At 37.5% G+C, this 12545-nt stretch overlaps 1 protein-coding gene across 3 annotated transcripts in view; it reads right to left on the minus strand.

Annotated features, from left to right (window-relative positions):
- Positions 1 to 12545, minus strand: part of LOC138179191 (CCR4-NOT transcription complex subunit 6-like) — an 828627-nt gene that overhangs the window by 395130 nt on the left and 420952 nt on the right. The gene's annotated exons all lie outside the window — the stretch shown is intronic.

The raw sequence follows: 12545 nt of genomic DNA on the forward strand, positions 1-12545 counted from the left end.
TTGCCGAAAGCATTCTCGCGAGACGTGCGGAAACCGGCAACTGCAATATAAAAGATACACGCACGCCACGTGAGCATGCAATGCCTCGAATTCCTTTTCCTTCTATCTTCGTGACGGCGTTGCATCTTCAGGATTACGTGGGTCGACGAGTTCGAGCATGATAAAACATGGAGAGCTACGTGTCTGCTACCGTGTAACTCCTGGCATGCGAGTCGTTCGCTAAAATGTTCCCGCTGTTAGGCGCCGTTTGCCACTCGCGAGAGTCGAGATATACGGGGGAAAAAAAAGGAAAAAAGAAAAGAGAAAAAAGAGGAAAGCGTCAAACTTTATTTCTGTCCAACCGAGTCGTTGCGCTAAAAGTGCATTTTTATCCGGTGTACACGGTGCGACAGGAAAGTAATCAGTAAAATACGGATGTTTGGGCAATCGTAGGATTATTTAAAGATGTGGAAATATACAGAACGTACGTGGCTAATTCGCTGCAACGACCAAACTCGGAATTCGTCGAAGCGAAGTAGTCGTTACGATCATTTTCAATTTCAAAACGATGAAATATTTTAACGAGATATTAATTTGCTCTTATCGTTGGAAGATTAGTATGATTCGTATACCGCGGATAAAATAATCATTTCATCTGTATAGTAGTAGACAATGGAAATTTGGTAAACGTACATCATTGTTATACTAATTTATATTTGATCTAAATTCATGAAACGGTGTCAGCTTATTTTCGATGCTCGAATTATAATTTTCAGCTATTGTTAGCGGTATTGTCTAAAATAATTAATTCATGAATTAATTCCTGCATTGTAGTGCAACGAAATGATCTCAATATACATGTTCTGTTTTATTAAGTTTTTGAATTAAAGCTTGCGGCAGACATTGATCAAGTCAAAATCCGTATTTTCCGCGATGTAAAAGGTCGTCAACGTACTCATCCAGTTTGTTCTGTTGCTTCGATTTCGCTGTATCGCCGCCAGTCATTAAGAGTGTTCGCTTAAAATTTAATTATTTCAACGAAATAATTTAGAGGGAAACAAAAATCTCTGCTTAAGTAACGTGAAAATGTGAAATAAGATACAAAATGAGAAATTATATGGAATGATAGAAAAGCACGGCTAATATAGAGTACAAGTAAATGAAATTTCCAAAGCTGGTTAGACTCTGTTTTCAATATAAAAGATATTGTCAGGTACGAGCTGTCTGTACTTCAGTTTCGATTAGATATCAATTAAATACTGTCAATTAAATTTGACACCGTGTAAAATACAGCAGGAGTATTACAAATTACGGCAGGTTAACAATAATTAAATGAATTACATGATAATAGATTGCCCATTGGGAACTGAAATCCAATTTTCCAGTTTCGCTTTAATAGTGAATTCGACTAAATCTTTCGATTAAACTCGTGGTGCCAATCGGATGTACCCTTTATGTTCAAAAACACATGGTAAAACGGTGATAGGATTGTAATTCCTCGATTTCAGAGTTGTCGCTCATAAATAAAGCAGACTTGTGTATTGTCTTTCGTTCGAAGAAACAGGCAGATCGTATTAGATTCCTTTGTTTCGTTTTAATCTGCCTTTCTCTTTATCTACTCGTGTATAATTGATTGAAACAAAAAATTTCATTTCCCTGTTACAGGAATCCATTTTAATCTGTGCGAATACGTTTTCCGCTGAAGAATTCCAAGCGAACAATTGTATACGGTGCAATAATTTCGATTACCACGCAGATAATGATTTTAACGAAAAATGTTTCGAACAGAAGTTGGAGGATTTCAAGAGGCGCATAATTTCACGCGATTAGTTTATTAGCGTAGAAGGATGCATAGAACACGTATGGAGGTGAAGTTTATATTTTTAAATGCAACTACATATCCTTTTTACGTAATATAAATTATTTGAAATATTCTACGTCAACAAGTGCCAAAACACGATATTTAGAAAATCAACGATTCGTGAGATATTTTAACTTAAAAAGCGAAATACTTCGTACACTCTGAGATATCTGACGAATTATCGATCTTGTCGACGTTCAACCTTTACATACTTCGTTAGGCAGAATGTTCCCGAGAATCGACATGTTAAAGGAAACAGAAGCTTCTGTTCAGAAAATAAGTTCAAAGAAAGAACATTTTTTAAATATTGTTTCTTAGTACTTTTCGACGTAAAATCGATACGCGTGAACAAATATATAGTTCATTAATATAATTAACATATAATAATGTTATTATTTCTATACTCAGAGGTAGGATCACAATAGCTGTTATTTCATTCTTTGGATAAATCTATCACACCGTTCTCAGCCAAAAAAACCTTTATTGCACATTCTTACATGGACTGGGGATAAAAACAAAAGATCATCTTAAATCTATTTATTGTATCTAGAACTATCTTCTAGTTACTATTTATTGTAACTAACGCATTTGCATATGTATGGCGAGCACGAACTCACGTTGTCATTTTCAACAAATAATATCTACAGGGTGGTTGGTAACTGGTGGTACAAGCGGAAAGGGGGTGATTCTGCGCGAAAAAAGAAGTCGAAAATATAGAATAAAAATTTTTCGTTCGAGGCTTTGTTTTCGAGAAAATCGACTTTGAATTTTCGCTCGGTACGCGTGCACTTTATCGCGTCTCGTTATAACGGATCTCACTGTAGATCGTTGTCTCGATGAAAAATTAAAAAAAAAAAATTTTTATTCTATATTTTCGACTTCTTTTTTCGCGTAGAATCACCCCCTTTCAGCTTGTACCACCAGTTACCAACCCCACCCTGTATAACTATATCCAAGGTATAATCGATCTCGTTCGCAAAGAGACAATTTCTTGTCAGATATACCGAGAAAGAGGAAGAGATTTTGCATCGACATGGTACGGCCCTGAACAACGCTCTAAATAAGTACAACCGTTGCAAACATCGGAAGTTGTAAATTTTAATTGCTGACCAATTTTACGACCTCGCTGTATCGCCGCCACCTATCATATGTTTTCTTTTCACGATACTCGCTTCGTGTATGCAATAAATACGCGCATTATGAAAATCAGGGGAGTAACGGTCTAATTATACAAAAATGAGAATAAAGGGGAAGGACTCGATAATAATCGGCTGCATTGTTTCATTATCAAGCTATTGATAGGCAGAAACGGTAAAGCCGCTCGCCGGCTTCTATTTTTAACCGTGCGCGATTGCAACGCTGTACGTAAATTATGACCGCGGGCTGATTATCTGCGATTCAATGACAATGCGTTATCGGTCATTAATAGCCCGGGCCGCATTCACATCAGCTTGCCGGTCCAATGGCTAAGTTATTGTTCTCTCAGATGGCATTCGGTTTACGAAGCCTGACCCACCTGTAGCTGTCAGTACGACCATCGACCAATGTCTATTAAAGCCGCGATATAGTTTCTCTGCCACAGACGCGAACGTTAAATCATGGACGGCAAATACCAAGCCCCATGATCGAGATCCTGAGATCATCTTACTACGTACAGTCAAGGAGAGCACAATCAGGTAGTTAGGCATAATTGATGCACGTGTAGCTGTATGTACGATCATGGCCCATGTCGTTTATGTCTCAACGTAAAGTATCGGATGCGCGATACATTACTGTACAGGAATCGACTGCCTTCCTCGCTCATGGTCTTCGTTTACGACGTCACTGTACCAGCATTACAAGATACTACACTCAACTATACAGGATCTATCAATTAGACGCTTCATACGCTCTCGAAACCAGCCAAATTCTGAAACATCTCTCGAACCATCTCACGTATAAACAACTTAATCACCCGTTACACGTAACAGACGTATAAACTGATTTTATATCTTTTTGCTACTGACTTTCATAATCTTTATATTACTTGTGGCCCGTGCTAAAAGACAGATATGCGTAATTGTCACTGTGAAAGTGCAAGCAACAATTTGCAACGACGATGTCGCTGTGTGTGTGTGCGTGTGTGGCGATCAACCGGCGCATAAATTAAAACGCATAGGAGAATGCTAATTTATCAATATTATCCTGTTCACAATTTCCTTATGTATAATGTGCAATTAAATGTGCTGTTTCCTTGTAATAAATAAATTTATGACAATAAGATTTCTGCCCCGAGGTATCGAATACCTGTTAATCATGTACCTGGATAATGATCGCTTTTCGAAAAATGGAGTTGGACAGGATCGGGAGAACAGGACTCGCGGTGATTGAATTGATCAGTCTCCAAAAAGTGAAATTCAACAGGATCTTGTACATACAGGATCGTGTTAATCGTGTACCTGGACTATGTGAAATTACTCGCTTTATAAAAAGCGAAGTTGAACGGAATCAGGAGACCGACGCTTGTTGCGAGTTGCGAGAAAGAAAATGTATAACCGTGAGAAACAGTTCATGTTGCATGATAAAACACGGCAAATATCAAACGCAGGATATAATTGAGAGAAGAAAAAATGAGCTGGATGAACTTGTGCATACAGCAATGACAGGTGATTGACAGGTGTATGTGGGCGGCTTTGAAGCTACACGGGAAGATTAAAAATGTCGCAGCTCTGACGATGTATAATACTTTTTGCTCGCTTGTCAATCACGTAGACGTTGCCATGCTTAAGATTACAGGTTTAAAAGGAAATCTTTGAAACGCAGTTAATATCCTAACAAGAACCATTATCTTTCTCCAGAACGTTAATAATAAGTTCTTAAGACGTTTTGGACTGCGAATTTTTATGCATTTGTAGAAAATTTAAAATTGCAAATATGCACAAATATACGAAATATCCAAATTATAGTATCTGTTGTAAAATTCAAGATTTCTACTTCAAAGATTCCATTTAATTAATTAGCTTTATAAAAGTACCAATTATACGTAAAAACTTGCACTCTGTTAAATATATATTTGTAGATATATGATAATACCACGAAGATTATTATTTTAATAAAAAAAAAAAGGCTGTACAACATCGAGTGGGCTTTTTCGCATTAAAAAGAATGTTAAAACTATATACAATAAAAACAGTGCGTGTCACAACTATGGCAACTATCCAGAAGCTTCCAAGTTTCATGTGTAACGTGACAGGAGAAGATATTTGCCATATTTGAAGTCGTATAGGAAAAGATATCTTCTTTTTCAAAAAGAAGAAAGAAAAAAGGGACGATAGAATAAGCTAAGTTGTTCTTATCCCATAACTATAAAACCATCATAACAGAATATTTTATTCTACAGAAATTGAACTGAGAATACGACAAAAATCAAACAATGGATAGTTAATTCTAATTTTATGGTTATAGGACGTAGCGTATTCGTACTGTATCGTGGTGTTGCAGTTCAAACTTAACAGGAAAGAAAAGGGCCATAAAAATTCGACGAAGTTCACGTTGCTCGCAATACGATGAAACAGTCTTAAAACGAAGAGCGGAATGAAAACGCGAAGATTATTCATCGCATGAGCTTTCGTTAGTTTTATATTTATATCAAAGTTCTTAACAGTTGTCAAGACCAGCACATTCCGCGAAGTCCTGTGCTCGCGAGACGATGTGACAAGAATTAACACTGGTCGAGATTTTCCAGCGCTTTTATATTATAATTACATTACAGAGTTCCTTGGTAGCCGCTGAAAAGAATTCGCAGCAGAACGCCACCGAATAGTTTCGAAGTTGTGTCTCGAAAAACCGAGCAGGAGGATCGAGGGGGAAAAAGAAGCGAACGATAAAGACAAAACGGTATAACATCCAGCAGAGAGGTTGCGGTGTTAGGAAATTTACGAAGAATTACGAGACGTGGAATAAAAATGAAACGAATTAAAACGAAGCCGCTAGAGAACCACAACATCCGATAGTAGCGCATTGTATGCTGCAAAACGCACGATGAAATTTAGTGAGTCATTAGTGCGTGACAGTTTTGGCCGACTGTTAGCCAGAACAAACGGATTGCAGTGGCATTTAGTCGCGACATTTTCACGCTCCGTTGTGTCCATGTGTGTGTATTTTTGAAATAACTCTTCCGCGTATCGTCGCCTAATATGCTGATATAAATTACGTAAACCAGCGCGTATTAAACCGGTTTATTAACTCGTGGCCACTCGATGCTACGTATAAGCGACATTGTAGTTTGAAATGTTATTAACACGTTCACTGCCACGCTGCCGCGTTAATTAGAGTGGGCGTAGCTGGTAAAAAGGTGGTTTTGAAAAAAATGATTTTTGGTATTTAACAACCAGGCATCAATTTCGCATACGTCCGAAATATAAACTGTTATATGTTCAGTTTCAATTTTCAATGCAGATATGATTTTCTTATTCGACGTATATATTTATAGATGAACTATTTTTGTGCCAACTGGCAGTAATGACTTGATTTAAGCGAAACTTGCAGACCCACGTTACCAAATTTTGTTAAATGATTAGAATAAGATAAATTTCATGGAATGGAAAATTGAAATTTCTGAACGACGTAGGTAACATTGTCAGACGAAAGCGAGCAGATATTTTGCAAAAATTAGATTTCAGTCTGTTAATTATATTTTCCCCTCCTCGCGGAAAAAAGGCGGGGATATATAAAATTCGTGTGGCAATCGAACGTGCGAGATAATTAGAATATAAATGTAACTGTATTTATAAAAATCCGCAGAAAAATCATGAGAGAATTCCAACAACGTGGACCGAGTCCTACGGTTCTCAAATCGTAGATCGAAATACGAATCCATTTTCTATGGAATGGCGCCACTTTGAAATTGGTCGATTATATATTGTCCACCCTGTAGTTACTGCTTGAATAATAAACGTGTATATCACTGTTACTCGCGAGTTTGTCAGTCAACGTTCAACTCGGTCTTTGTGAGTAACATCACAGAGGTTAAAGCAAATGCGTGGCAAATCATGGTGGCGATCAAGCGTAGCGGGATTTACGCCCCCGCAGAATTTAAACGAAAAATCCTGCTCTGTGATACGCTATACTTAGTGCTTTGCATTGTTCAGCCCATCATAACAAACACTGTCGCATTACGAATCAAAGTAAATATTTCACTAAAAGAAATTAACTGTAAATTAAAACGTAGTGTTTAAAAACTAGTTTGTAAAACTAAAATCTAAGTTTCAAATTTAAAAACATTTACGATAATTACATGGCATATATGTTCGGAGTTTCAAACGTGTTTCTGTTGATACATCGAGCTTTGTAGCGAACATTCCAGCTCACTTCTTCCTCAGGGCAAAGCTGAGCAATTTACGAAAGTTCGGAGCAAAACTCAAACCTATTCTTCGCGTTTCATCTGCATAAAAATTATTTGTGCTAAATTAATACGTCTTATAAAGGACCAACCGATGATTTATCAATTTCTTTGTATTTCATAAAATTGGAAAATCTACACGGAAGAAATAACCACGATAAAAATATGGAGCGGACCTTTAAAATTCTCTTTCACCGGCATATCGTACGAAAACAGAATTCGATGACGTAAATTGACTGAGAAAAATCGCTAATGTCGCGTTTATGCAACGTTAGCCCTTGATCGGCTAAACGAGCAAGTTTTTCAGGAATATTTTTCTGATTCCATCAGCTTTTTAAAAGATATCCTAATTTTTAATCGCAACCGACACTCTGTGCATTCCACCGGGGAAAAAATTGTGTTCAATTCGCTTCACTTCTTTCCACGACAGACATTTTCGCGTGATTTTCGGTTTCCACCTCTGAGCTACGTGTTTCAAAATACGATACCGCGAATACAGCGTGAAATGCATACGAATGTCATAATAACGAATTGATCGAGTATCGTTGGTAGCGTATATTTCGTTTTTCTATTTGTAGGAAATATCTCGTAAGCCAGTTGCCAGACTGCTGTATAAAATTGTTTACCGTTAACGTGATAAAGCGACATTTATAATAAAATGAAAATGAGAAATAGGATTTATAAACTTTGTGCAACTTTCATACATGTAATGGCTGGAAAAAGTACAATTTGTACACCATTTGTTGTTCCTATCGTGGCATTTGTATACCAAGCAATTAGGTTCAAGTACATTAAATTTCGTGTCGGTTAGTTGTACCTTGGTGTGATTACGAAAAATTGAAAGCATGAAAATGAAACATAGAATTTGCTAAAAAAAGACGATTCATTGGAAAATAACGTACGTAGAAATACATTTTCTAGCTTCTGTGCGTGTAAAGTACGTATACCTGTGTAGATACAAATATGTAAAGATACGAGAACAATTAGATAATTTAGTAATTATGCAATATACTTGTTGGCAATTTTATGCAAAGTCCTAACATAAAAAAGATTCAATTCTTCTCCTGATTGTTGATAACGCTCGCTACAAATATGACATTAAACGAGTAAAATGAGGAATATACATCGTGAATCGACTACGAAGTACATTTTCCAGAAAGTTGTAGTTAGTACGAACAACTTATTAATTTATTACTAAATTTGCAGAAGCTAATACGAGTTCATAAATGGCTCAAGAGCATTTGAATCGCTAATAACTAGATATTAAATAAACGCAAAATGGGTGCAGGTGATTTGTAAAATCGGCTCGCGTATTCCGTTTCTATAGCGCAGTATTTGAGTAGAATTATTAAAATTAATCTACGACATAAATAGTTGTTTAATCTGCTTCCCGAGGTGTGTAACTACACAAACTTCTATAATCACGGAATTCACAGAGTTAATGAAGACAAATCAATCTCAGTGAGGTCGGTTCCATTCCTCGTACATGTAGATATGACGTAATTTATCTTCCATGCAAATGAAACAACCTGACGTTTGCGTAAATGTAAAAATACAAGACACCCTCGTAGGGAGAATTTATTGTGTCTAAGATTGATTGGTAATTCTGATGTTAAGCCACGTTGACCCTCCAATTAACAGGCTAACGCTTTAATTAAACACGATTAGCACGAAACAAAAATAAATATCTACGATGAACTCAACAAAATTGTTAGAATTTTTAGATTATTCGTCCTTTTACTAAAGCTTCGAAAAACGTGTGTTAAAATTAGAATATAAGTAGATATAATATACTTTGTAATTGACTATTAATTGAATATTGTACAAAATACGCTTAGGTCACGTGAGATTATGTTACACAGGAAATATGTACATTTAGACTTGAATTTTTACCAAACACTGAAAGAAGTGGCAGCTGCCGATTTTTAAATTCTGATATCTCAATTTTCCTGTCATTTTAACGCAAAAAATATTCCCAACGTTATAAGCAAATTAACGTAAACTTACAGAGAGAGTGGCAGTAACGATCTTTCATTTCGATCAAAATGAAGGTATGTTTTAACGTTAGAGAAATATAATTAGGTTGAAAATAATGAAAAGAACGTAGCAGGATTAAATTAGCACGAGACACATGGTTGCTTTCTAATAGAAACTAAGCTGCTACTGTGAATAATAATTAGTACAATAGAAACGTTAAATAATTCACGTGTGAACAGAAATGAAAGAGAAATTTCACTTGCAAATTGAGAGGTCTAATTGTAAGAAACTCGTACAATTGAATCGCATTATATTTATGCTGATGGCCCCGATTCCATCTACCCATACTGTACGAGTTTGATTATGGCCGACACGCTGGAAAGGCGTTTATAATAAAAATATAGCCGCAACAGCGGCTTGCCAACGCAGATTCTACTCGTCCTGACCGTGAAATCGTAATGATCGGATCACGGTGGCTTGTCTCACGGTAAACACAAATACCGATATAGCGGTCATTTCTGCTCGGTGTTTCTAACGGCGACTTGTCGCACTGTTAGTCATTGCAATGGCGATGCTGACAGTAGCGATGACTGCAGACAACGACGCTGAAGCTCTAGAAACGACACGACCACCATCATCTAAACTGGTCTTCGCGTTCGTATTGTCGTATATCGGATCATAGGAAAAACCGTGCAAAAATTGAGTGGCGAAAAGTCAGTATGGAAGACAAGAAGAACCTTGTTTTACGAAAATGTGACTTGCTACGAATGTCCGAGACAGAGACAGAGAATGGTGGGATGTCAAACAGTTGGAATTGCTTCGAATCTGTATCGCATACGTGGTGACAATTTCGAGTCACTTCGGGCGGGTTTCGAAGCTTTTAAAGCTCTTAAGAGTCTTGAGTCAGTTTTGAATCTTAGTAGTCCTTGAGTCTTTAAAGTGTTTCGAGTCTTGCTCATGCTGCAAGTCTTGAAAATCTTGATCGTGCTTCTTGTATCGTGAAAGTGACAACTACTTTGGACAACTTCATTTCCTTTCAATAAGCTTTCAATAAGCTGAGCCACGTAGAACCGTAGTCGTAGAATCTCCATCGCGGTCTAAACATCATTTCCACTCTCGAACTCTCAGGCCGAAGTATCGAATATCCCACGTCAAGACTTTTAAGACGATCACGACTCGAGAGAGTTCAAGGACTCAGGACTTATTAAGATTCAAGGCTGATCAAGACTTTTAAGAGTTTTAAGCTTCGAATCCTGTTCCAAGTTATTCGAAATTGTCACCACGTATACTATACAGATTCGAAGCGATTCCAACTGTTTGACATCCCACCATTCTCTGTCTTTGTCATAGACATTCGTAGCATGTGACGTATACACAGAACTGGGAATTTCTTGTATTCCATGTTGATTTTTCACCACTCGATCTTCGCAGGTTTTCCCTAGGGAGTGCCAAAACCTGGTTATGCATTCGTTGGCAAGGCTACAATAAGCACCGCTGGCAAAAAGATCCGTATCATTTGATCGACACAGTATTGACTGACACTGTCTTCAAGGACAGAAATTCAACGACACTACACTTCACGGATAGTAGACTTGACCGATAGTAGACTTGACCGATAGTAGACTCGACTAATAATAGACTCGACCGATAGTAGACTCGGCCGACAACAACAACGATCGACGCAGAGGTTAACCAACTGTTTACAGCAAGTTCGGCCAAAATACGATTCTAGTATTGTATGAGTTTGCGTTCTATTTATGGCTGTGCGTGTGTAACATTGACGTGACATGCATGCAAACGCGTCGTTCGTGCGCTCGAAAATCTAGTCCAAGCAAATATCAATCGCACACGCGAGCAAATTTAAAAACAGTGTTTCTGCTGAAAATCCGACCTAAGAAGAATCGGTATCGGTTTCGACTACATTTCGTCGGCCAAGGACAACGAGGCAACGTCGATGATCCTACCACTCGCTCCTATCCAAAAGCACAAAACACTCGTCGATTAACAAAATTCAGTGAAGATTGGAATTTAGTGTCGCTAACGATGAGTAGACATTGTCGTGGAGATTCGATGTGGCTAAAATCGTGTCACTAAAATGATTGCCGATGAAACGATCGTCGCTGAGATAAGGATAAGCCCTGGCAGAAAAGGTGGCCGAAGGCGGTCGACTCGCCGCTAAAACACGCCAGTAACAGCTAGGATTACAGGCAGCATGGTACAATTGCGAAGCCACGCGCAATAAATAGCAATTATGCTTAACAACAAGGACGAGGTCGGACCGCAAGGCGAGTCTGCCGCACCTCTATAAACCGCGCTTCTCTGCCGCTAGCTTTAACCACCGAATTATGCGACCCTGCTGATTCAATTCTTTTGACCCTGTTAGACGCAGAATGTCAAGAACGAATTTCTTCGGGGAATTGCGCTTGAACCGTGGTCATGGAGGCGCGTGATCCTTCTTTTTGTATTTTCCACAGTGAACGCGTCGGTGATTTTTCATTTGTCAGGAGCCTAACCTTTCGTCCTGTTATCGACGAAATGCATTTTCCATTTTGGAAGACGATACTCAGGGCCGTGCTTGTGATATCGTTTAGTTGCAAAAATACGATCGCGACTGTTTGTATTAATTTGAGAACGATAAGCGATCATTGGTTGAACTTTATGTTTTTCATTGGATCAATGGTTGTCGATGTTAATAAAACATTACACGCTATGGTTAATTTCCCACTAAATGTTTTCCAGAAGTGCACATCTCTTTTGATAGGATTTTTAATTAATATCGAATGCAAATGTTTTTTTCGAATAAATGAAAGCGATAGAGTAATTGGCGGCAGAAGGCATTGTTTGTTATTTTGTGAATAATAACAGAACATCACGTGTTTTAGGTGAAATAATGGTTATTTCAGAGAAGGATAAAACTTTTAGAACAGTCTTTCATTTTAATGGAGTATTTATGGAAAGCAGAAACATCGCGTGAACAAGATTCAAAGATTCAAACTAGACGGAATTATTTAAAACATAGAGCAAGAATGGTGTAAAAATGTTATCTTATTTTATTTTTAAATTAATTGGCTATAGTCCTCGTTACTGTACTGCCATTATCATTGCATGACTACAGAACATTAATAACAACCTATGATATAAGTCACGTTAAAACTGTTGCAAACGTTGCATACTATTATATTGTATGTACGTCAAGAAGTATCATAAAACGAGAATACATCTGCAGATTAAATGTAGCGAATTTATTGCAAGAAGAAATTTTTAGAAGAGAACAATACGGTTAAGTAGAAACTAGGTTCAATTAATAAATTCTCGTCGATATTTATTTTTATGACACGCGTGCGTTTC

The sequence above is a fragment of the Bombus flavifrons genome, chromosome 4 (assembly GCF_040668555.2).
Source record: "Bombus flavifrons isolate JBK064 chromosome 4, iyBomFlav1_principal, whole genome shotgun sequence".
Classification (NCBI taxonomy): domain Eukaryota; kingdom Metazoa; phylum Arthropoda; class Insecta; order Hymenoptera; family Apidae; genus Bombus; species Bombus flavifrons.